Raw genomic sequence first — 27,074 nt, forward strand, 5'->3', positions numbered from 1 at the left:
TTAATCTCAGAAAGTGTCTCCTCATAGTATGGGTCACCTTTTGAAGCAGTCACTGGGATTTTTCCAGCATAGATCAGATGATTAAAAAGTAATGGTTACTGGATTTAAGATGGAGAAGGTGGGACCATGCACTAGGTAACTTCTAAACTAGATTACTTCTAAGGTTTTTTCCAACTTGGAGATTCTACAATTATGTTAATTAAAAGAAATCATCTGCCTATTTTTCTAAAGTGGTAAAACTAATAGAAACTGGAAGTAGAGTGGTGGTTACCAGGGGTTGGAAGGAGGAGGAAAGGGGACTTGTTATTTAATGGGCATAGAGATGTGCTAGGTGAAAAGTTCTGGACATCTGTTTCAACAAAGTGAACATACTTAACATGACTGTACACCTAAAAATGGTCCAGAAGGTAATTTTTCTGTATATTTGTTTTACCAAAATAAAACCAGAATAAAACACCCATGAAACTGCTATGAGTTTTGCTCTAGGCCAGGCACTAGGGGACCCATAAGTCCAAGACAATCCCTGCTCTCAGCTGGTTCACTTCCCCTCTTCTGTGAGAAGTGAGGTGCCTGGGCAAGCCAGGGTCCTCAAGAGCCAGTTGAGGCATCACTGCCCTTGCTCCTGTGGGCACAGCCAGTAATCCAAAGAAACAGAACGCCTTCTCCCTTCTGCTGTCTTCCAATTTCCTGCTAGTGCCCCAGATGATAGAACCCAATAGGAAGCCAGCTGCTGAGTTAGTCTGAAAAAGGTGGTGTGCATAGAATGTACATAGAAAGGAAGAACGTCCACAGAAAAGAGTGTGGGGTTGAGCGAGGAAGGTGCTGTGAGGCACAGTCCATCCCTTTGTCTCTTCTGCATCCGCTCACAGCCTTCTACCCACACACAAACTCGATAAAACAACCCCAGCAGCATTGAAGTGCTTCCCTTGATGCAACTATCCCTTTAACAAATGAAGGCATGCTCCCCTTTCCCCCAATAAGGGAGATAACAAAGTTTCATCAGTCAGTGCATCCATGTTTGAATGAGCTTAGTGACTCTCACTAAGGTTAGTCAAAATCCCACTGTATAACCCACAAGGCTAAATTGTAAAGTTAAACGATCAACCAGCATCCCTGATATGACAGAGCAGGGGAAAGGAAAAAGGAGGAAGTGATTTCTATATACAAATATGTACATAAAAAAACAAAGAAGAAAATACACATAGTTGCTGTAGTTCTCACTTCTCTAGCTGATCACAAGGCCATAACTGATATATAGTGGTAGGTAGATAGATATAGGATCTGCATATGAACATGAATTTGGGCAAACTCCAGGAGATGGTGGAGAGGGAGGCCTGGCGTGCTGCAGTCCACGGGGTTGCAGAGTTGACATGACTTATCGACTGAACAACAGCAACAATATGAAACTATATCTGTAGCTATATGCTTTTCTTCTTCTCTTATCCACTTTCATGTACCGCTTCCTTTTAACTAGTCCTTTGGTTTGTGAGGATTCTTTCTCTGCTGGATTGTGGCTTCATTCCTGAAGAGTCTGTGTCCCTAGTCGTTCTTTCTTTATTGGGCTGGTAAAATCCTCCATCAACTTTACTACTGAACATGGAAGTAATAAATGGAACCCCAGAGAATCCTCTGAATTACAGACATCTCTCTTCAGGCCCCTATTGTTCAGCAGCAGTCCTATTTTCATCTTTACATTTGGGACCAATCAACTTAACATGGACAGCAAAACCTTTCTTTGTCCATTAGTTTAATGGCACAAGGAGTCTAAAATGACAAGGAGGAAGTCTCAAATTTGAGTATGGTAGAACCATTTTTTGTGCCCATAATGGAACTAGCAGAGCCCCAAATCTCAGGAGTGGGAAGCAAAATTTTGTTTAAGTGTAATAATAAAAGCAGACCCTATAACTTTAATCCTTGGTTTCCAGATCCAAGTGTCCTAGTTATGGAAGAAATAACACTCTATATGGGTTGTTGACTCAAAGCATATACTGCAGGCTATAAGATAGTGCCATAAATTTTCAAGGTGTTATCTCCCAGTGGGTGACAATACTGAGCCTTCAGTTGGTGATTCCACCATTCTGTCACGCCAGCTGCTTCTGGATGATGGAGTGTGTGGCAAGACCAGAGAATTTCATGGTCATAAACCAGTTGCTGTACTTCTTTTGCTGAGAAATTAGTGCCTGGTCAGAAGAAATGTTGTGATGGGTACTATGATGATCAATAAGTATGTGGATGGTGGTGTCTGCAAAAGGCAAATCCATATCCAGAATGTATTTATTCCAGGGAGGATAAATCTTTGCCTCCTTCTTTCTGGAAGGAGATCAAAGTAATCAACCCAAGGTAATCAGATTGGCTAGCTGGTCCACCAGGGCTCACTGTTGGCTCCTGCTGTTGGGAAGTTGAGAACTCAGCAATGGTGATAGCAGGATTTTCTTGGTGGGCCTTTGCACAACCAGCTTGATGCTGCCATTGACACTCTGAAGACAAGTCTTTGGAGAAAGCACTGGAAAAAAAAAAAAAAGCATAGGGAAAGCACTGGGGAAAAAAGGCTGACTGTCATCTGACATCCTCAGAATGTTATCTTGTCTACCTTATCATTGAGAGCCTCTGCAGTGGTGCTCTTTTGTGGATATTCACAAGGGATACAAATATTTCATGGGGCTTCCCTGATGGCTCAGTGGTAAAGAATCTGCTTGCAATGCAGGAGACATAGGAGATGCAAGTTTGATCCTTGGGTAGGGAAGATCCCCTGGAGGAGACAATGGCAACCCACTCCAGTATTCTTGCCTAGAAAATCCCATGGATAGAGGAGCCTGGTGGGGTCATGGGGTCATAAAGAGTAGGACACGGCTGAGCAACTGAGTGTGAACACACACACACACACACAAATATTCAATACCCTTTCTCCATTCCAAAAGATCATCCATACACCTATTTCACAGTCCTCCTTTTTACCAAATTTCCAATTCCATCCTTTCTAATTCTCTGACCATCTGGCTAAATCATTAACTACTACTTATGAGTTGGTATAGATTTGCACTTCTGGCTATTTTTCAGCCTAAACAAAGTGGATATTCAGACGTACTGTAAAGTTCTACCAACGGGCAGGATTGTCTTTCTCCACTATTTTCCAGGGCCACTCTGAGTGAATATGCACCAGTCTGTTTCCAGCTAGTGCTGATAATAGAATGATCTTTTTTTGATCATTAACTGGTTACAGGGAGCTCCTTATGAAGTCATGGGTGTGGGCTGAGAAAGGGAAAGCAATGTAGCACAAGTAGTGGCCATAGGAAGCTGAGTCACCTAATTATATAACTTCTTGTACCTTCCAGACCTGCTGTAGACCTAGCATATATATTATACATATATATATATATATATATAGGTGACAGACTGGGACTGCCCGTAACTGAGTCTATGGTATGGGGGATCAAATGACACAGTTAATTTATAGTGGATACCTTAGGTCATGTGATCATCAAGTGTCCAAGGCCAGGAGTTCAAGAGCCTAGGAATGTGCTTTCAAGGGGAAAAATCAGCAGCTGTTTCTCTGAGGGAGAAAATCAACAGAAAAGCCTGGTGTTTCCCAAAACATTAGTATTCTAAGTTTTGATTTTTATATAGGGCTTGCCCCATGATTGTTAAGTCATCCCCTTTTTTGGTGGGGGGTGGGGGATGAGCCCCCCACCATATAACACTTTTAGGGAATCACGATGAGATTTATTGGGAATGGAGGCCATAGCCAGTCAGCATCTTTCCTTTCATGTTTTCTTCATTGAATTATATTTCTTCCTAGCCGACTTATTCTAATATTTATTATAGAAATGTATTGAATATATTTTAACTCTCCTTTCCCAAATATAAATCATTGATGCATTATTTATCTATCATACTTCCCCTAAATTTGGAAAATATCAGAAGCTTCTTTATATCCTTTTTCATGCTTCTAAGGAGTTTGCTAGAAGTATCTTCTTTTTTTAAAAAATCAGGTTACTTTGTTGTAAAACAAAACACAGATAGATCCCCTCTTCCAAGTGAAATATATAGCTTAGTCAATTAGAAAGTGAAAGTGAAAGTCGCTTGGTGGTGTCTGACTCTTTGCGACCCCATGGACTGTATAGTCCATGGAATTCTCCAGGCCAGAATACTGGAGTAGGTAGCCTTTCCCTGCTCCAGGGGATCTTCCCAAGCCAGGGATCTAACCCAGGTCTCCTGCATTGCAGGCGGATTCTTTACCAGCTGAGCCACAAGGGAAGCCCAAGAATACTGGAGTGGGTAGCCTATCCCTTCTCCAGCAGATCTTCCCAACCCAGGAACTGAACCTGGGTCTCCTGCATTGCAGGCAGATTCTTTACCAACTGAGCTATGAGGGGAGTCCAGCTTAGTCAATTACCATAAGGCAAAAGCATTTGTAACTACAACCAAAGTTCAGCAGGTAAAAATTACCACCCACTCCAGAAGCCCCTTCCATGTTCCCTGTGTCAATCAACCCCTTACTTCCCTTCACAAGTAACCATTACCTACGCTTTAACAGTAATCACCCAAATGTGCATCCTTAGGTCCTATAGTTTAGCAGCTTTTAAAAAAATGAATGTGCTTATTAAAAAAAAAATGCTACAGCTTTCTTTTAATCTATAGGTTCCTGCTCCATCTCTCTTTTCCTTATAGTTTATCTGTGGATGAACCCAGTCTGCTGACCCGTAGAGTTTCTCACAGTCATGACACATTCCACTGTTCCTCTGTCTTCTGTAGCCCTGTAATGTGGTAGAAGGATTTAGAGGCTTGATCAGACTCAGATATAATTCCTTTGGCAACATTCTAAGAGTGTTCTTCCATCAGGAAGCATGTAATATCTGTCTTGTCCTTTTTGTGATGTTAACTCTTGCTGATGCTCAGTGCTTAGATTCCTTTATTCACTGGGGCTGGCAAAATGGTTATATTTATTTTAGACTTATGTTTTCATTTAGCAGATGGAATACTTTCATAAAGAATTGCTTCCCCTCATCTACTTTTTGATTACCCAGTGGTGCTATTCACATAGGAGAGACAAGATAAATATTTGACTCTTTTATTTACCAAGCATCAAAATCATGAATCTGAGTCCCTTTCATCTTCCAATAGTATGCATATATATATATGCATGACTTTGTGGACTTAAGCATATTTGATGTGTTCCATTTAATTGCAGTTATCTTTTTGAAACCTCAAAGCCTGACGGAAGCCTCTTAAAGTTGTCTCCTGTTTATTTTTCCCGGATGTCCTTTGTAGATATGAACTCCATGGACTGAAAACTCAAGAACAACTTCTCTAGCTCAGCCTTTTCTCCATTCATTTATGGCCTTAACTGACCAGGGAATATGTTTGAAGAGCAGGCACACCCTCTATAGAAAGAGAATATGTGCTTTCTGTTTACAAATATTCCTGGCTTTGTATTGAGAGCCTGGAGCACTGGCTTCCTGTTGGGCCATTCTCCTCTGAAAAGGAGATTGCTTTGCCAGTGTTGTCCACCTTTTCCGGAAAGATTTGATATTAATAGTTTTTCTCCAGAATGACTTGTTCTTCTATGAGGCATGTGCTCTTGCCTAGTCAAACTTAGCTACAATAGAATTAAAAACAGCTGAAAAACTATCTTTTACTGCTCTCCCCCTGAAATTCCCTATGTAATCCAATAAATATCTGTAAATTAACCTTTGGGAAAGATAAATTAGTCTTATTAAATGCGAGATTGCCTCAGGCTTCTTGGGGTGGGGTAGAAGGACTTGCTTTCAAAATGTGCTGTGCCTTGAAAATGTAATTTCCTATGCCTAGTGGAAATTTATCACATCTCTCACCTCTGGGTAACTTGCTTTTCCTTTAGTTCAAATGCTGTGTTTTCTGTTTTCATCCTCTCAAGCTTGGACATTCTGAACTTTTAAATTCTCTCAGTTCTATTTCTGTGACAGTGGTTTTCAGGCAACAGAAGTGAGAAGTTGATGAGGAAACATTGATGGAAGAAGTGATACTTGGCCCAGCATACAAAACAGAACCTCCCACAGGAGAGAGTAAAGGTGGTTTTGAGAAGCTTATGGCGTCAACACCTGTGACAGTTTTCTTTTGGTTTATTTCATTCATATTTTTAGGCTAGATAATATGCATTTACAAAAATACCCATTTACAAAAATGGGTATTTTTATTGTGTAAGACTCTTCTGGAAAATGTCCCTTCGCTTCAGTTGTGTCTGACTCTGTATGACCCCATGGACTGTAGCCCACCAGGCTCCTCTGTCCATGGGATTCTCCAGGCAAGAATACTGGAGTGACTTGCCATTTCCTACTCCAGGGCATCTTCCTGACCCAGGGATCAAGCCCATGTCTCTTATGTCTCCTGCATTGGCAGGTGGGTTCTTTACCACTTTTGGTTTCTATCATTCATGTTTTTAGGATAGAGAATATTGATTTATACTTATGGATATTTTTATTGTATAAGAATCTTCTGGAAAAGGTCTGTCTGATTCCCTGGGCTTAAGTGCTTAGCCTGATAGTCAAGGCCATTCACAGTCTTACTACCATCCTCACTCTGAACACTCAGTGACTCCCTATTGTCTGTTGGACAGAGCATGCAATTTTCCTACAACTCCTATTTACCTCCCCCGGCTCATCTCCTTGGCTTTTCTGTGGGCACCTCTTTAGATCAGCTATATTAGATGGTTCCCATTTCCCTGGCATACCCCATGCTTTCCTACTTTGGCTTTTGCTCACATAATTCCATTTGGAATGACCTTGCCTCCCATTGCTAACTGCAGAAATCTTACTATAATATCTTAACATGAGCTTGAAATTCCTTTTTTCCCGAGATTCTCTTCCTGATTCCTACAAAGGAATTACTTCATTCCTCCTTTGAATTCTTTGAAATACATTGTTTTGATATATGGTTAAAGATTGCTATTGGCATCCTTTACATATTTGTTTGATACATGTGCTTATGGGATATAAGTAGGATGGACATATACCCAAATGTTATTGAGACAGTTCCAGTTTTCCTGGGCTAGTCTCAGAGTATGTGCTGTCCCAGTACCCTGTCTGGTTAACTCCCTGTTGCCTTCTCCTTAAGCTTCCCAGGTGATGCAGTGGTAAAGAACCTGCCTGCCAATGCAGGAGACAGAAGAGGTTTGGGTTCAATCCCCGGGTTGGGAAGATCCCCTGGAGAAGGGAATGGCTACGCACTCCAGTATTCTTGTCTGGAGAATCCCATGGACAGAGGAGTCTGTCAGTCCATAGGGTTGCAAAGAGTCAGACATGACTGTAGTGACCTAGGATGTACATGCCTTCTCCAAAGTATCTTGATCTGAATGATGAATTAAGTAGTCACCCATGGAATAAGTCACTGGGGGACTGGGGCTGCCTCATACTCATTCTTGAATTGCTGGTCATTTATCAGGAGGGGTGATGGAACCCACATACGGTGGGCAAAGGGGCGACAAAGTCCACAGGAAGGAGACTGCCTTGTGCTGGGGCAGGGCCAACGTTGCAGAGGCCATCAGGAAATGCTAGAGGTCAGTTTTGACTCCTCCCAGAGCTAGTCCTCCTCATGGCATTGCCCGGAGCTATTACTTTCCCATCAGAAAGTTAGATTCCCTGAGGATTTAATAAACAATCTCTCCCAACATGAAAAGCTGTGGGCATTGTTTCTTCCTTGGGTCCTTGCAGTTGGAGCTTCAAAGAATACTCGGGTATTGTGTAGAATATTGAATATGCACGTGAAAAGGACTTTGTTTATTTACTTATTATTTATTTATTTTCCATTTCTTTTCATTTTTAAAATTAGCCTACAGAAAAGTCAACAGAACTGTACATAGTGATAGTTCCTTCATTTTGATACATGCACTTTTCCTCTCTCGCTTAGTTCATATTTATACACGTTGGACTAAGTTTGTGTTTAAGTACGATGTATGTATAATGTCCACATTCTCCTTTTGCATCATTTGTATATAGTTTGAGTACATCATGGTACTTCACCCCTAAATACTTCCACATGTTTCTTTTAAGGATATGGACATGCTTCTAAGTAACCACAATGTCATTATTACACCCAAGACAATTAACAGTAATTCTACGAAGTCATCTAATATACAGTCCATACTCAAATGTCTTCAGACAAGTTTTGGATCTTGAATCCATTTGATCCATTATGTCTCTTTCATCTCTTTTAATCTTGTATAGTCTCTGTGCCTGTTTTTGGTGTCTGTGTAACTTATTTTTGACATACAGTGTTTGAAATCCTTCCCCCCTCACCCTTGAAAGAATTTTGCCTTTACTTAGATTCTTCCTCCTCCTCTCTCTTCTAAAGAAAGTTGCCAGATCTGCTCTCTGCTGTTTAGAATTCCCTGATGAAGACTCTAAAGATAGGTTAATGGGCTGGAGTGAGTGAGAGGCAGAAGGAGTTTGGTCCTGAGGCTTTAGAAAGGCCCAAGCTCCTCTCCTGTGGCCCACACCCACCCTGTAGCTCTGAAGTGTGGGGCCTTGGAGAGGAGTGGAAGGAAATTAGAAGAAAAATTGCTGTGAGCTATATATTAGATTCTTTTTAGTATTTTTCCAGAACCAGGAAAGATTATGTTTATTAGTTACTTTTGGACTATGTTTTCCTGGAATATGACATCCCCTCAGAATGAGGCTTCAGGGGAAGTCAGTATTTATTCTGCTCATACACAATCTTTGCTCTTCAAAGGAGAAAGCATTAACACCCAGAGAGAGAGAAAGCTTTCTTATGGCTGTGGTCATAAGCCTTAGAATGTCTTAAGAGGATTTTAGCAGACTGCAGAGTTTTGTCATCCAAATTGGGACATGTTTGAGAGTGAAACATTTATAGTGAATATAAAATAATTATTGACAATGAAAATATTTATTTCAGGCCATGTGCTTAAATCCGGTTGGTGTCAGGCAAACCAAAATATATGGTTAACCTGGTTATATACACCTGCTGTTTGAACCACAATTTATCTTGTCCAAATGGATGAGAGTTAAAAATAAACATGGAAAAATGAAAAAAATGAATGCAGGTACACTACTATGCATAAGTATTAGATTAAACCATATGAAACTCTTATAAAAGCCACAATTTCGTGAGGTATCTGTAATGATTTCAAAATTTGGGCATATCTGCTGTTTACTTCTTTAAGTAGTGAATTCTTTGAGGATAAGAATTGTTCATTTTTCATTCTGTTGTTTGTTTTTTGTTCATTTTTCATCATTTATTAGTACCTACAGCATGCAAGCACTATGCTAGATGCTGGGGATAGATCAGTGACACTGAGTGGGATACCTGGTTCCTAAGAGCAATATAATATTTAGTTAGAACTGAGCATAAAGGAAAAGCATAGTAAGTTCATGTTTGTTATTTGGTGTTGCAAAAAAAAAAAAAAGCAATTAAATGCCAATTGAAGTACCAAATTATCTTGCTGCCATTCTTGTGGCACCCTCACAACTGATATCTGAAAACATGTGTCCCCCTGTGTACCCTCTTTATTCTGCCTTAAAGAAGAATTGCCTCAAAGACATGACACGATTTTTGCAAGGAACAATACAAGAAGCTTGTAGTAGAAGAACGACGTGGAAGTGCATGAGGCATCATGAATGTTCTGACTTAAGTTTTTTCAGGGACCTGTCTGAGCTGCAAGAGAGGAAGTGATCCTTAATTGCTTGGTGGTAATGAGTGGAAAATTATTCATAGAAGCAATGCGGCTGGAGATATCACACATTGGCTTAAATTTTTATTGAGTGCTAGGCCTCTGGGGATTAACTTTGGATCTAAACTATTCCTAATTCACAGAAGTAAGTGTCCACTGAGGATGGTGAACTTTGAACTAACCTACCACAAAAGTAAGCATACAGCTGTCATTGTGATAAATGCAAAAAGGGAAAGGAATAGCAGGTTGCAAAGTACATCAGAGAAGGATAAAATTTTCTTTTGGGGGTCAAGTAAGATCTCTCTGAGGAAATCATCTTGAACTTGAGACCCAGTGGAGGGCAGCAGACCCTACAGGGATCTGGCTGGAGCTCAGCAGTGGAGGAAGAGGGTAGTGCCAGATGAGGTCAAGGAATTTTCCTCTGGAAAGAAGTGGAATTGTTAGATGGGCCCTTTAGAAGGTGAGATGGGAAGGTGTTGATCACTTAGGATGTGGAGACCTGAATATCACAATAGAAACCAATCAGTGGAGAACTGTATACAGTTTGGCAAGGCTGGAGTGTGGAGTGTGAAGCCAGACACCATCTCGAACATTGAGTCCTTCCTGTAAGTAACAGGGAGTCACTGAAGAGTGGTATGAGTAAGGGAATGACGTATCAATTGTGTATTTGAGAAAGAGAAATCTCAAGGATGAATGAATTCATTGAAGACGTCAAAAGCTGGAAGATCTTAACTTGTTCAGCAGATTGGGGATGAAGATTTGATCTGAGATAGTGGCAGTAAAGAGACAGAGTAGAGACAGAGTAAGAGACAAAGATCCTCTGTAAGCACAGTCTATAGAATTTGGTTATTGATGAGAAGAGAAAGTGGACTATGGTCAGGTTCCTCGTTTGTGTGATTAATAAGAAGGGCTGGCAGGGTGGGGGACTGGTTTGGGTAACACATGATGAATTAGGTTTGTTCCTGATAAGTGCCGGGGCTCCCCAGGTGGTGCTAGTGGTAGAGAACCTGCCTGCCAATGCAGGCGATGTAAGAGACTCAGGTTCAGTCCCTGGGTTGGGAAGATCCCCTGGAGAAGGGCATGGCAGTCCACTCCAGCATTCTTGCCTGGAGAATCCCATGGACAGAGGATCCTGGCGGGCGATAGTCCATAGGGTCACAAAGAGTCGGACATGACTCAGCGACTTAGCACACACTCTGATAAGGGCTAAGTACCTGTAGGAGATCCAGCCTGATGTTAACTAAGCAACTGTTTAGTTAATATTTTCTGAAGTTGATGGAATTCTCTGAATAGTTTTCATATGTTAATATGGTATCTACTGAGAGAGTTGGACGCATTCAAACTACTTAGGAAAGGATTCTTGAATTTTACAACTGACAGATTGCTTTATTTTGAATTACTCATGACAGGCTTTGTGTGTGTGTGTGTGTGTGTGTGTGTGTGTGTGTGTGTGTGTGTGTGTTTGAAAGACATTTGACTTTGTCACAGTTCTGAAAATGTTACTTCTGGTATGTTTAGATGGTGGGTTTTCAAAAACAGTTAAATATTACAACTAGGCTTGCTGCATTTTGTGTTTTGCCCCGTTCAGTTTCCCATTAAATATACAAGCATAACATCTGGTACTCTTATTTTTAAGGACTCTGGGGAAAGAATAGCAGTGATTAGACTGAGCACTTGACAATCATCCAGTTGTAATATTTTTGTCTAGAGTCGAGTTTGGGGCTGACTGAAATGTCCATGTCAGGAGCAACACTGTGTAATGTTGCAGAGAAGCCACTTAGGAGAATTCCTAATATGGTTGGAGCATTCTTGAGATGCATGGAATAGCCCATTTGTGCGGTATCATCCGTGATGGGAATGCAGCCTGAATGCACCCAGGCCGGGATGACAGAATCCGCAGAGCACTTCTTTCTGTTATTTGTCAGGCTATAGCCCTGTTGGCTGATGATGACAATTCTTCCTTCTTTGCTTCATTTGTCAATGGCAAATCCTTGGACCCTGAGCTGGAAAGTCCCTTTCCTAGTTTGAAAGTCATATACTGTACGAGATGGAAGGGGCCTTGATAATTATCTTCATGGCAACCTACTCCAGTATTCTTGCCTGGAAAATCCCATGGATAGAGGAGTCTGGAGGGCTATAGTTCATGGGGTCGCTAAGAGTCAGACACGACTGAGTGACTGAGCACAAACACCTGGCATTTTTACAGATGAGAAAAACGAGATGCCGAGAGGTTAAGCAATTTGGCCGCAGTTATCCAGTTCATTGGGCTTCCCCAGGGGCTCAGCGGTAAAGAATCCGCCTGCAATGCAGGAGACGCAGGAGGTGTGGGTTTGATCCCTGGGTCGGGAATATCCCCTGGAGAAGGAAATGGCAACCCACTTCAGTATTCTTGCCTGGAGAATCCCATGGACAGAGGAGCCCGGCGGGCTACAACCCATAGGGTTGCAGAGAATTGGACATGACTTAGCAATTGAGCACATCCAGGTAATTACTGAACCCTCTGCTCAGCTCCCCTCCTCGTTCAGAATGGGCAGGAGGGCAGCCTCCCTATTGCTTTTAGTTTGTTATTTGCCAGAACTTCGAGTCTTCCTTCACTTTATAAAGCCTCTGGGAAATAGTCTTAACTCCTCTGAAAGAAGAAAAAACATGTTTACTCAGAAAGCTTATTTTTGTTTTTCTCCAAATGGATGTTTGTTTCAAGGCGGTGTGACTCCCCTGTATTCTGAGAGAGCTTTCACCACACCGCGTGACATCTCTCTAATGGCCAGGGCTGCCCAGCTGGACATCTGTGCAACAGTCGCAGCAAAAGCTCGTACATTTGGGGGCATGGCAGTGTCTCTAAACTCTGGAAAGGATGGATGCTACAATATGCTACCCAGCCCATGGCCTGGATCTTTAGGCTGAGTGATCCTGGGAACTTCCTTAGAAGCAACTGTTTATCAAGCCTTCAAAGGGATCCTTGATTCTTAAAATTAAAAATCACAGAGCACCATCCTGGGACTGAGCACCCCTGGGATTCCTGAGCACCCCTGGGACTTGGCTGCTGCTGCTGGGCAGATGGGTGGTACTTGGAGCTCAGTGCAGCCAAGGAAGGGGAGAAGGGAGGTTTGAAGATGAGTGTGAGTGAGGAGAGGAAAAGAGCTTGTGTGGTGCTGACCATCTACTGTCTCAGCGTTGTGGGGGAAGGACTTGGGGGCCCTTTCCTCAGGCTCATCATGTCTACTCGGTCCCAGCTCTCTCTCCAGACTTTGAGGCCTGGGTGTGGGGTGGTGGGCAGGAGCAGGTGGTCAGCATTGCTCTGGCTTGTTCGTGTTGTGTGTGCTCTGAGATGCCAGGTGCTTGGGTTTAGAAAGCCAAGAGCCTTTATTTTGTTCCCTGGAATGTCTCTTCTGTGAGGCAGTGGACGTTGCGGGAACCTCCTTCTGGAAAGAGGGAAGGATCTCAGGGGATAAGACAAGGAGGGAGGAAGATCAATTACTAGCTCAAAACACAATTCGACCACATTTGTAAGAGCTTGGTGAAAGAGAAACAGAGGCCATGGAGTGTGATCTTCTCAACCTGAGCTGTTTCCAAAAGCAGCAAACGAGTGCTGCTCTCTGAGCTAAGAGAATGATGAGAAAATGCATCCTGGTGGATTTCTCTCCAATCTTTAGAGTAAATAGACTTTTAGAGTAAATAGACTTGCTGTGGCAAACTTAATTCTGTAAGGAAAAGGCCATAGGATACTGCAGCTCTGTGGGAACTCAGAGATGATCTGAGATGGACATGCTCTGTCCTTCCAGATCCCTTCTCCGCTCCTCTCCATGCTGTTCTGGGTCCTGGGAGGCTAATGTCCATGAACCACATCAATCATGTATTTGGCCAGTAAGAGGTCTTGCTTTACCATCCCTTGGTGGTTTCTTTAATCCTGTATACATCTTATAAATAATCCCCTTCATAAAAGCTCCCATTTGAGTATGTGATCTCTTTCTTGCTAGGACCCTGAATGGCTACACCGTTTAATCCTATGTGACCATTTACAGATGAGGAAACTGAGGCACAGAGAGGTTGACTGGCTTTTCAAATGGTGTCCCTTTTCTCATCCTTTTCCCAGCCATGATTGAGTATTTACAAGTTGAGATCCTGAGGCCCTGGAATGCTGGGCTGAGAATGAGAAAACCTCTGACACTAGAGTCTGCTCAGCGCTAATGTGATGACACATTTCTAAGAAACTTCCATTTATTTAAAAGCTGTGTCCTTATAAGTGTTATTTTATGTGGTATATCTGGAGAAGGAAATGGCAATCCACTCCAGCACTCTTGCCTGGAAAATCCCATGGACGGAGGAGCCTGATAGGCTACAGTCCATGGGGTCACAAAGAGTCGGACATGACTGAGCGACTTCACTATGTGGTATATGGGGCTTCCCAGCTGGCTCAGTGGGGAAAGAGTTCACTTGCAAGGCAGGAGACATAGGCAGATGTTCGTTTGATACCCTGGTTGGGAAGATCCCCTGGAGGAGGGCATGGCAACCCATTCCTGTATTCATGCCTGAAGAATCCCATGGACAGAGGGGCCTGGTGAGTTACAGTCCATAAGATCGCAAGAGGCAGACACAACTGAAGTGACTGAGCACGCATAAATGCATGTGGTGTATATACATAATGGGATATTATTTAGCCTTCAAAAAAAGGTGATCCTGTCAGATGCAATAACATGGATGGTCCTTGAGGATGTTAGTGAAGTGAAGTCACTCAGTTGTGACTTCTTTGCAACCGACTCTTTGCAACCCTGTGGACTGTAGCCCGCTAGGCTCCTCTGTCCATGGGATTCTCCAGGTAAGAATACTGGAATTGGTTGCCATTTCCTTCTCCAGGGGATCTTTCCAACCCAGGGATTGAACCCAGGTCTCCTGCATTGCAGGCAGATGCTTTATCCTCTGAGCCACCAGGGAAGGATGGTGAGGATGTTATGCCAAGTGAAATCAAACAGTACTGCATGATTCTACTTACCCAAGCTATCAAGAAGTTCAAACTTGTAGAAGCAGAAGGCAGAGTGGTGGGAACCAGGGGCTGGGGGAGAAGGAAAAGGGGAGCTGCTCTTCAATGGGCGTGAGGTTTCAGTTATGCAAGATGAATGAGCTCTAGACATCTGCGGTACAGCATCGTGCCAGTGATTAACCAGACTATATTACACAGTTAAAATTTTAAGAAGGTCGATTTCATGTTATTATTTTTTTAACCAGAAAAGAGAAGCACAAAAGGTATTTGAATCGGTTAAAAAGTAGTTAGAGAACGGAGTCCCTCTGGGAAGACACTGTCCATGGGGGCGCAGCTGGGTTGGCAGAAAGGAAGGAAACGCCTCCTTCCTCCAGCAGGGAAGCACCTGCTGCAGGGCGGGGCTGGGGATGAGGGTGGCTCCCCCCGCCCTCCTCGGCTCATGCCTCCTGCACCCTCCCAGCCCCAGCAGGCGAGGACTCAGAGCTGCTGGTCATGCCTCTGACCATGAGTGAGTGTTGAGTGTGTGTGTGTGTGTGTGTGTGTGTGTGTGTGTGTGTGACAGAGAGAGAGAGAGAGGGAAGAAGAGGGAAAGAATGAATTCACATTCTTCCTTTTAGTAACTTTCCCAGGTTCTCTTGAAGAGTCTTTTTTGACCTCTCACATTTCATTGCTTCTAAGACATGCTTTACTTTCCTCACATTTTAATACTCTGATACCCGGCTGTGTCTGGCACTGAAAGCATCTTTTATTGCAACTGGTCAGGTGATGGCTGTGCTGCAGCTGCATTTCCTGTGTGTGCATGAACTTGGTAGATCTGGGGGCACAAGACGAATGAAACCGCTCATTGTTGCAGTCTGTGGTCCGTTCCATGATCACCAGAGAGAGGGATGTGGTCCTAGGTGCTTAGTGAAGTCTTCTGCTGGCACCTGTTAGTAAGAGTTTCTTGCCAGCATCAACACTGTGGAAAGGCATCAGAAACTTAGAAGGAAATCCCCAATGCAGTACTCTTTTAAGACACGCTGCATCACTGAGTTTCTTGGTGGCACAGAGGACAATATTGTGTGGAAAAACACAGTCATTGGACCTGTGACAAAAGTGATTCAAAAGTGTGAATCACTTCTGTGATTGGATTTCTAAATCAAATTAAATTGGAGCACCCCAACCAATTTATTTCACTAATATTTTTACATTTTCTTTTTTTATGAGTATAATAAAACCCACCTACCCTATTAATAAGCCTAACAGAGCCTTTTCAGTAAATACATGATATTTAAGATACAAAAGAATTTAACAAAATTAAGGGTTTTACAAAATTTTATAAGAGATATTAATAATTTAAGATACAAAAATTCTTAATCTTACTAGTGTATCACAGTTTAATTTGCAACCATTTTTTTTCTTTCCTAATGTTACATAAAGTAGCATTGTCTCTCACAACCAGTGAATCTTAATCAATGAAGTATGGCAATGAAGTAGGAAGTTGATTAAATTATCATTATGAATCAAAAGATGAGTTGGAAAGCTAAGAACTTAGGAATGAGTTTAGTAATCCTTTGACTCAATATTTATTAAATGTCTACTGTGAGACCAGCACTGGGATTGGCATGAGGGTACAGCAATGAACAAAGCAGATATGATCGCTGGGCTCACAGTGAAGACAAGATACATTGAATAAGTAGTTGCGTGTATGATATCATAGAGAAGATTTGCGGGTTTCTTTGGAAGTATAAATAAAAGTATAAATAAAAGTATAAATAACGTGGTCAAGGGGAGCAGATGGCCCAAGTGAGGATGAGACACTTAAGCGGAGAATGGAAAGATGAGCAGGAGTTAGCCAGGTGGAGGTGAGTTGGGGAAGGGGAGGGTAGTCCTGGCAGAGGGAACCACGTGTGACAGCTGGGACCTGGCTAGGAGAGACTGAAGCAAGTCCAGTGCAGTGGGAGCCCAGACAGTGGTACGGGGATGAGAGACAGGCTAGAGAAGTAGGCAGGCCTCAGATGACCAAGGGCCTGATAAGTCAGGCTAGGGAACTTGGCTGTCATCCCATGGATAAGAGGAGCTTATGGGAGGGGTTTCAGGAGGGATGTGGTGTGTCATGCTCAAGTTTTATAACTTCGTTCTGGCTGCTGTTCAAAAATGGAATGCTGTAGATCAAGGGCAGATGAAGGGAATGTGGTGGTAGTCATCTTCACTGAACAAGAGATGTGGTAGCTGGGAGGGGGAGAAGATATCAAATGATGCTAGAGAATCCTGTACCAAACAATAGTCCCCATCACTGACAGCTTTCCTCAGATATTATGTCTGTTGTTGCTGACGACCTATATCAATAACTTTCTTTCTTTTTGACAGAGTGACTTCTTCTGACTTGAGCTTGCAGTGTGCTTTGAGAGATCCTCTACCAGGTAAATGCAGTACAAATTTCCTCTGGTTTATAAACCAAGACTTTCTCCCAAGATTTCCTGAGATCAAAATCCAACATCTTAAAAAAAAAAAAAATCCAACATCTTATTTAATCCCTGCAACAGCCCTTAAGTTAGGTTTATTTCCATGTTATACAGGAGGAAATTGAAACATAGAGAAGTTAGACAGCTTGTACAGAGAAGTTAGATCAACATGCACAAAGGCGTTCATCACACCATAAACTATACTTGCCAGATAATGCAAAACAAGAGGAGAGAGCTGAAATATCCAACAGCAGGCAAACTGTTAAATCATTTGATGAAGTTACTTTAATAATAGTCTACATGAGATTAAGAAGTTTTTTTCCTATTCCTCATTTGCTAAAAGCAAATTAATTATTTTGGGTATTGAATTTTATTGAAAGCTTTTCTAATCTACTAAGCTGTTAAAATGATTTTTATTCTTTATCTGTTCATGGTAATTTCTATTAATTGATTTTCTAATATTATATACCTTGCATTGCTAAGATAAAACCAACTTGGTCATGATGCATTTTCCTTTCTATCTTTAGCTAAGATTTAGTTTTAGTCTTGAGATTGGATACAGTTTTCCTTTCTGGTATTTTCCGTGCCAGGAATGGTTTTCAAAATATTGGAATTACTTGAATGTTTAATGATAAAGGAGTAAAACATTTGAGTCCTGTTGTTTTCTTTGAAAGGAGAATTTTTACCTGCTCATTTAGTTTCTGATTTATTTACATTTTCTGATTTCTTCTTGAGTCAGTTTTGACAAATTTTGTTTTTGGTTATATGTTCATTTTCTGTTGGATATATATGCAGCAAGGGAATGTCTGGATCAGGGGGTTAAGTATACATTCAGTTTTAGCAGATAATATCAGTTTTTCTAAATGCTTGTATTGATTTAAAATGTACATGCTAAGCGGGAGTATATGAGAGTTCCGATTGCTCTGTATCCTTTTCAGCACAAGGTATTTCTGTTTTGTTTGATTATTTAGTCTGTGCTAGTGGGTGTGAAGTATTACAGTGACATTGTAGTTCTGTATTTGCTTGTAGGTTAATGAAGTTGGGTACTCTTTCATATGTTAATTGACTATTTGAATATCTTGTTTTGTCAAAAGCCCTTTCTAGTCTTAAAAAAGGGGGGGAAATGCTTATTCAGGTCTTCTGAAACAAAAAATTGGGTTGCTTTGTTGAATTGTCTTGTAGAATTACAGATATTTTTAATAATAAGTGTTATGGATTTGAGGTCTTGTTAGAATATATATGTTGTAAATACCTACTTTTGTTTCCTGTGGTTTACCCTTTCACTCTTTTTGTGGAGAGAAATTCCTTTAAAATAGTGTAAATTATCCATTTTTTTTCCTTTTGTGGTCGGCACTATTGTACTTATTTAAGAAATCTTGGCCTTATTCTAAGATCACAAAGAAGTTGTACGTTTTCATCTGAAAGTTATATTATTTTTCTTTTACATTTGAGCCACAATACATCTGGAATTGGTTTTATTGTGTACGACGGGAGGTAGAGGGTCAAGATTGATTTTTTCCATGTGGACATGCACTTGATCAGGAGCCATCCTTTGGTCATAGCCCTGTTTATCTACCTGTTTATTTCGATTAGGCTCACTAAGGTACAATGAACACAGTAAAATTCATTCTCTTGAAATTGATGGTTTGATAAGCTTGAACAGTTCTATAGCCACCACCACAATCAAGATGCAGAACATACCCAACCTCTGAGAGAATGCTCCTTCATAGTAACAATCACTCATCTGATTTCTGTCCCTAGATTTTTTTCTTTTTTCAGAATATATAAATGAAGCCATAGAGTATGTAGACTTTTGTTTCAGGTTTCTTTTTTAAAAATCTCAAAGAATCTCAAAAATTCATCCCTGTGTTGCAGTACCAGTTGTTTGGTTTTTTTTTTAGAGTAGAATTCCATTGTGTAGATGGAACACAATTTATTTATCCATTCACCAATTGATGAACATTTAGATTATTTATAGTTTTTGGCTCTTATGAATAAAGTTATTATAATTGCTCACTTTGTAAGTCTTTGTATGGATATATGTTTTAATTTCTCTTGGGTAAATTACTAGGAGTAGGTTTACTGAGTCATATACTGTGTAGCAAGTATATATTTAACATTATACAAAAAAATCCCTCTAGCTGTTCCCAAAGTGATTGTGCCATTTTGCATTCCATTCAGCAATGTATGATATTTTAGTTGCCCCATGGTCTTTCTCCAGATGGCGCTAGTGATAAAGAATTATTCACATTTGAATCAGTTCTAATGAGATGGATGAAACTGGAACCTATTATACAGAGTGAAGTAAGCCAGAAAGAAAAACACCAATACAGTATACTAACGCATATATATGGAATTTAGAAAGACGGTAACAATAACCCTGTGTACGAGACAGCAAAAGAGACACCGATGTATAGATCAGTCTTATGGACTCTGTGGGAGAGGGAGAGGGCGGGGAGATTTGGGAGAATAGCATTGAAACATGTATAATATCATGTATGAAACGAGTCGCCAGTCCAGGTTCAATGCACGGTACTGGATGCTTGGGGCTGGTGCACTGGGACGACCCAGAGGGAGGGTAGGGGAGGGAGGAGGGAGGAGGGTTCAGGATGGGGAACGCGGGTATACCTGTGGCGGATTCATTTCGATGTTTGGCAAAACTAGTACAATATTGTAAAGTTTGAAAATAAAATAAAATTTTTAAAAAAAAGCTAAAAAAAAAAAAAAGAATTATTCAGGAGATACAAGAAACTTGTGTTTGATCCCTGGATTGGGAAGATCCTCTGGAGGAGTACATGGCAACCCACTTCAGCATTCTTGCCTGGAGAATCCCATGGACAGAGGAGCCTGGTGGGCTACAGTCCATAGAGTTGCAAACAGTCAAACACGACTGAGTGACACAGTCTCTCCAGAACTTGGTATAATCAGTCTCCGTAATTTGGGCAGTATGAGTTGGTATGTAGTTTTATCTCATAACTCTAGTTCTTGTTTCCCTAATCATTAATGATGTTGAAAATTTTTTCATGTGCTTCTTTGCCATCTGCCTGTCTTCTTTAGTGGAGTGTCTATTCAAATCAGTCACCCATTTTAAAAATAAAGTCATCTATCTTTTCATTTTTGAGCTACAATAAAATATTATTCCAGATACAAAGGGAAGGGAAGTCGCTCAGTCGTGTCTGACCCTCAGCTACCCCATGGACTGCTGCCTTCCAGGCTCCTCCGTCCATGGGATTTTCCAGGCAGGAGTACTGGAGTGGGGTGCCATTGCCTTCTCCATTCCAGATACAAATCCTTTATCAAATGTGTGCTTTTCAAATACCCTTTCCCAGCCTGTGGATTGCATCATTCAAAGAGCAGAAATTTTTAATTTTCATGAAGTTCAGTTTATCAATTTTTTTCTTTGCTGGATAGCAGTTGTGTGTCCTAAGGAATCCTTGCTAAAACCAAAAATACGAAGATGTTCTTTTTTTTTTTTTTCCTAGAAATTTTATAGCTTTTTAAAAAGCTTTTAGTTTATTTTTAATTGAAAGATAATTGCTTTACAATTCCCAAGTGGCACTAGTGGTGAAGTGCCATCTCAGCCAGTGCAAGAGACGTAAGAGATGCAGGTTCGATCCCTGAGTTGGGAAAATCCCCTGAAGGAGGAAATAGCAACCTATTCCAGTATTCTTGCTTGGAGAATTCCATGGACAGAGGAGCCTGGTGGGCTATAGTCCATAGGGTCGAAAACAGTTGGATACGACTGAAGCGACTTAGCACAGCATATTGTGTTGGTTTCTGCCATATATCAACATGAATCTGCCATAGATATATGTATGTCCCCTCCCTCTTGAACCTCCCTCCCACCTCCCACCCCATCCCACCACTCTAGTTTGTCTCAGAGCAGGGGATTTGAGTTCTGTGTCATACAGCAAATTTCCACTGGCTGTCTAATTCTATATATGATAATGTTTATGTTTCAATGCTACTCTTTGAATTCATCCCACCCTCTCCTTCCCACATCGTGTCCATAAGTCTGTTCTCTAGGTGTGTGTCTCCACTGCTCGCCTACAGATAGGGTCATCAGTACCGTCTAGATTTCATATATATGCATTAATATATGATGTTTGTTTCTCTCTTTCTGACTTCCTTCACTCCGTATAGTAGGCTCTAGGTTCATCCACTTTATTAGAACTGAGTCAAATGGCAGAGTAATATTCCACTGTGTATATGTACCTTTTTATGGCTGAGTAACATTCCATTGTGTATAGGTACCACAACTTCCTTTTCCATTTATCTGTTGATGGACATCTAGGTAGCTTCCATGTCCTCAGTTCAGTTCAGTCGCTCAGTCGTGTCCCACTCTTTGCAACCCCATGGACTGCAGCATGCCAGGCTTCCATGTCCTAGTTATTGTAAATAGTGCAGTGATGAATATTGGGGTACATGTGTCTTTTTCATCATGGTTTCCTCAGGGCATATGCCTGGTAGTGGGATTGTTGGGTCATATGGTAGTTTTATTCCTAGGTTTTAAGGAATTGCCATACTGTTCTCCATAGTGACTGTATCAATTTACACCCCCACCAACAGTGCAAGGGGGGAATGCAAATTTCTCCATACTTTCTCCAGCATTTATTGTTTGTAGATTTTTTGATGATGGCCATTCACACCAGTGTGAGGTGATACCTCAGTGTAGTTTTGATTTGCATTTCTCTAGTAATGAGGGATGCTGAGATCTTTTCCTGTGTTTATTGGCCATCTGTGTGTCTTCTTTGGAGAAGACATTTTTATTTTATTTTTTATTTTTTGGCCCTGGCATGCAGAATCTTAGTTCCCTGACCAGGGATCAAACCTTTGCCCCCTGCAGTGGAAGCTCAGAGTCTTAACCACTGGATCACCAGAGAAGTCCCAATCATAGCTATTTTAAAGTCTCTGATTATTCTAGTATCTGGGTCATCTCTCTGTCTAGTTCCATTGGTGGCTTTATTTTAACAAACGGTTGCTTTACCTTGGTTTTTTGAATGTCTTCTTAATTTTGATTGGATATTGTTGGTAGAAGAGCAGTAGGTAATAAAATTGATAATATTGCCACCCAGAAATGGGCGCAGTTCTTTTGCAAGATGGTTAATGTAACAATGGTTTAGTCCTTTGCTGGCAGTTGGTAGATCAGTAGCTGGGAGTTTGGGTGGGGTTGGACTCTTGATTGTTGTCACTTTCTCTCACCCACCAGACTGCAGAGTTTTCCAGTCATGGACTGAAGTTACCTCATGCTTAGTGTGTGGCCTGGTGTACCAGAGAGTTTTTCTCGCTGTGTAGACTCTGTCCTCAGCTTTCAGCGGGCCCTCCACTCTCAGGGCAAAGCTCAGGGCAAAGCTGTGGCCATGTTAGAGGCTTCCCTGTTCTTCTGGTCCTCCCTCAGGCTTGGGCAGGCCTTGGGGCTGTGCCTGTGTTCCTGTTCCTCTTCATGGCTTTCAGTTTCTGCTTGCTTCTGTAGGTGGCTTGGGTAGGAGAGAGCTCCCTGCAATGGTAGCAGACCTCTTCCTTGTGTCAGTGCAGGATCCTAGGCCTGAGAGTCCCTTGTTCTGCCATCAGAGCAGGACCAGCAGCTCCAGTATCACCTGAGAGCTTGTTAGAAGTACAGAATCGCAGGTCCCACGCTCAGACCTGATGAATCAGGATGTGCATTTTGACGAAATCCCTGAGGGAGTCATGTGCACTTTGAGAAGGGGTGTTTCACACAATCACTGTTTCTTTACCTTCTTTCTGCTTCTTCATTTTTTTTTTCAATTGTGTTTTTCAAAATGAGATTAAGATCCTTCAAAGTCAAAATATTGTGAAAGTAACCCTACTTTAAGAATGGTGCACACATATTTAAATTAGAACATTAAAATTTTTTTCTAGTTAAATTATTGAATTTAATTGAACAATTACCACTGATATGCATATTTAAAGGTTCTTAGTTTCAAATACTTTTTTGAGCTTTGCGTTCCTAGCACACAACAACCTTGAGTCTTTCTTGTAGCCAGGATTTTCCTGTTGCTTCCTCTTATAAAAAGGGGTTTCTTAGATTTTTGAAGCCTGCCTCCTAGGGGCAGTTCTGTCTTCCTCTCCACCTTGGGTTCAGCTCAAACAACAGGTTGCTTCATGAAATTTCTAATGATGCTTCACAGCCTGACCTAAAGGGTTCTAGCAAGGACCCACGCCTCTGACAAAGTTCTTGCCAAGAGACCGTCAGCTTTTGAATCTTTCCAACTTTGAGTATTTTATTGATGCAGTGATGGGGCTGTGCTGCCAGAATTTTAGTTTCCTCTATTTTTTTCTCAACTTGCAATAAATTTTACATTTAATTGATTTAAACTTAATTAAATGTAAATTTAAAATTTACATTTACTTTTACATTTATCCTAATTCCTAATTTGTTGTCTTTCCTTTGATTTCATCAGGAATGTTGGCCAAGATTGCTGGATTATAGCATCTGCTTTCCTTTTGTCTTTACCTTTGCTTTTATGTCCCAGTATTTTGAGGCCTTCCCCTTCCCCTCCCTTTGCCTCCTCCTTGCGACCCCGACCCTTCATGAGAGACATGCCTTCGTGAGAGACATCAAGTCAAAGAGTTCTGGCTATATCATTAACTTGTTTTAACATATCTTGTTCAACTTGCAGCCATCATGGTAGTATTCCAAGCAAATGGACAGAGAGGGGCACAAGATCATGCCTCTTAGCTGAGTGAGCCCAAGTGAAGAGTTGCCCTGGTTTCCGGGGACCAGTGAATTATGCTTTAATCTCAGTCGTCACCCTTAGCTGCAAGGGAGCCTGGGAAATATGTCTCAGAGTTGGGCATATTGTTGGTGCAAAAGAAATCAGGGCTGGGTTTGCTATGGGTAGAGAACTAGATGCAATTATCAGACAGGGAGCTAGATTTCAGGTTCATTCCTGATAATCCTAGATTGGAGGATGAGCTTAAATTATGGACAAGATCAACTAGAATCAGGTATCCTATTACTTTTATTGCTGAAGATTTCTTTCATGGGAAAGAAAAATACATGCTGCTGAAGCCAGAAATAGAGAGAAGGGAAGATGCCCAGACCTCCATGCACTTTCCCTTACTCAGTCTGAGCAATTCAAGGAGTCACTCCCTTAAGGAGGAGTGAAGGGATGTCGTGAAGTGTAGAGGTCACCTTCCAACAGTTTTAAGAAGACAAACGATTTTGTTTTATGTGCCCAGACAGGAATGCTGGGAAGGAGAGAATGATGACCTCCTAATAATTGTTAAATATACATGTGTATCAGACACACACACACACACACACAATGTCTTATTGTATATTATGACAGTTGTGTTATATTTATTTCTTTATATATTGGGTTGGTCAAAAGGTTTGTTTGGGTTTTTCCATAAGATGTTATGGATACATCTTATGGAAACACCGTTTTCCATAACATGTTTTCCATAAGATGTTATGAACCCAAATGAACCTTTTGGCCAACCCAATATATCCCGCAACTCCTACTTCTAATGACCTTGTAAAATCGATCGTAATCTCTTGCAATAGTTGAGAAAAGGGAGAATTCACATGTGTTGGAGTTGTGAAACTCTTGAAAAGGAGATGGGGATGAACCTCTTATAGGTCTGAAAGGTTTTTAGAATTGTTTCAGGTTGAGAAGAAGGGTATTCAGGGCAAGTAAACAGCGTTGGGCTGCAGCCAGTAGATTTCTAGCTGCTTGGGCAGCTTGCTGCAGGATTCTTTATGATGGCCCCTTTACTGCTGCACAAAAACCAACCCACAAACTGCTGCCTCCACCCCCGCACCCCCGCCCCACCTCCGCTCCCAGCCCAGGGGTTTTGCTGCAGAAGCCCTCAGTGTGCAGCAGGGTCCTTCTGGGCCGCTCTTCTCATAACCACCAGCCCTTCTCCCTCCCTGCTCCCTCCGCAAAGCTCAGCTCAGGCCTAATTGTTGCTGCTGATTGCTTTGCTGACAGTGCTTTGTGGCTATTTTGGTTTTTCTCAAGCGTTTCTTAATTAGAGGAAGTGACATCGTGTGCTGTCCAATCAGCCTCTTGCCATATATTATTACATCTGTGGGATCATCGGGTGACATTTGGGCTTGGTCCTGCCAAGCTGGTGTGAGGATCGTGGCCTGTGGTGCAGTTGGCTTGGCAGAGTGGCAGTCCCCGCCAGGCTCTGAGACAGCAGCGCTGCTGGTGGTGGGAGGGAAGGGAGTTCTGTATTCCCAGTGAGGCCTCAGAGACCTCGGGGTTCACTGGGGAGCCTGTTCAGGCAGCAACATCCCACTGAAATCTGACACCTCACAGGGAACCTCATAGGATGCTGTCTTCTCTTTGAAACATGGTGTTTCAGGATTTCTTTGATATTTGCCTTTCTGGCTAATGTGGAGACACCCTTTCATTTTCCCCTGGGAAAAATACAGATACGACCCGAGGAAGGCTGCTGCTTGGTGAAGTATTAGAGGTGGTTTGCCAGGCAGTGTAGTGAGCTCTCACTAGGTTGCTTTAATTACCAGAAAGAACCATCTTAAGTTGTAACAATTCTGAATTATAAAAGAAGTTTGAAGAGATTTACAGCTCTGAACTCCACCAGATTTAACTTTTGGCAGCTATTTTTTAAGGCTCTTTGGTTGAATGCTTTATTTTGGAATAACTGTGTTTATTTGCATATAAACCATGTGCAAAAGTTTCAAAAAAATCTATTTGTGCGAGTATGAGTATGGACCCTTCTTTTCTGATTTTTTTTTGTTTGTTTTTGGTATCAATTCATTGCAGCAAGGATTTATTGCGCCTGCTGAGGTGTCCTTGAACTTAACAAAGCAGTGTGAGACACAGTCCCTCCTTCAAGGAACTTACATTCTAATTAGGGAATCAACATTCGCCAGTGGTCCTTTCTTCATCGTTTCGTTGAAGGCATCTTCACGGTTACATGGCTTTTCTCTAAGAGTGTTAGAGCAGAGAACACAGAATACAGGATTATCCAGGATTGGGATGGAAAGAGAACAGAGATATTGAGGGGTCTATGGAGAGAGCATAATCATCTCATGTTGGGCACAGAAGAAAGGGAGGCCAAGGTGTGTGCATGGAGTCTGATAGGGGTATCATGAAGATGGAGAAAGTGGTTCACGGACATGATGGGTGGAAGCTGAGGCCAAGAGGACTCCATTAGGCCGATAAAGAAATGGGGAGCGGCTAAGAGGCAAGAGAAAGAGAACAAAATGCTACCAGACTCTTTCCAGTGAGTCTGTCTTGTCTCTTCCACCAGAGGGTATAAAAGGGCAGGTATGATGTTTCTTTTGTTTCTCCTTCAGCTCCTGGTTCACCATGTTGCTCAGACCACGTGTTTCCTAAATATTTCCTGAAGAATTCCAGCTTCCTCATGGGCTTTCCTTGAAGTCATAGATCAAATTTCTTTCACATATATAGAAATGATTGGGGGGGGGGGTGGCGGTGGTCATTGGTTTCGTGCAAATGGCAAGCTCCAAAGTGACTCCTGATATAATCTGACAATAGTGTAAACACGCGTGTGTATACTAACCACAGTGAAGGGGAAGTCTCCATCATCTGACACTTGTTCAATACTTCCGGGTGAAGGGAAAGTATCATCTTTAGGGAGATGGCCTGAGGAGACTTTCGAGGGTCCCCTGTGCTGGACGTGATTCTGCCTTACCCGGAAAGCCAAATGCTCCTCCTTCTCTTAGGCCACCAGGTCTCCTTTTGCTCTTCGTGATTTTGCAGGTGATGTACATTTGAAGGCCCAAATGAACAGCTTAAACTTCTTTCTGATCCCATTACTGTCCCCATGGTCAACTGTTGACTTTTTCTCGTGTCTATATTTAGCTGAAGTAATCTTTGTGAAGGACTTCCACACTTGAAGTCACAGTATAAACAAATGATAAAATTTAGATTTTGGAATAAAAACTAAAACTTCCATGTTACTCTCTCCATTTGTCCCACCCTCTCTTTCCTACCCAGTCCCACCTGCCCGTGTCCATAAGTCTGTTCTC

At 41.7% G+C, this 27,074-nt stretch overlaps 1 protein-coding gene across 1 annotated transcript in view; it reads left to right on the forward strand.

Annotated features, from left to right (window-relative positions):
• NCALD (neurocalcin delta) overlaps positions 1-27,074 on the forward strand; it is a 468,360-nt gene that overhangs the window by 121,571 nt on the left and 319,715 nt on the right. The window contains exon 2 of the mRNA XM_027561419.1: positions 16,989-17,041. The gene's annotated coding sequence lies outside the window, so the exon portion shown is untranslated. The remainder of the gene's footprint in view (positions 1-16,988; positions 17,042-27,074) is intronic.

Source organism: Bos indicus x Bos taurus, chromosome 14 (assembly GCF_003369695.1).
Source record: "Bos indicus x Bos taurus breed Angus x Brahman F1 hybrid chromosome 14, Bos_hybrid_MaternalHap_v2.0, whole genome shotgun sequence".
Classification (NCBI taxonomy): Eukaryota; Metazoa; Chordata; class Mammalia; order Artiodactyla; family Bovidae; genus Bos; species Bos indicus x Bos taurus.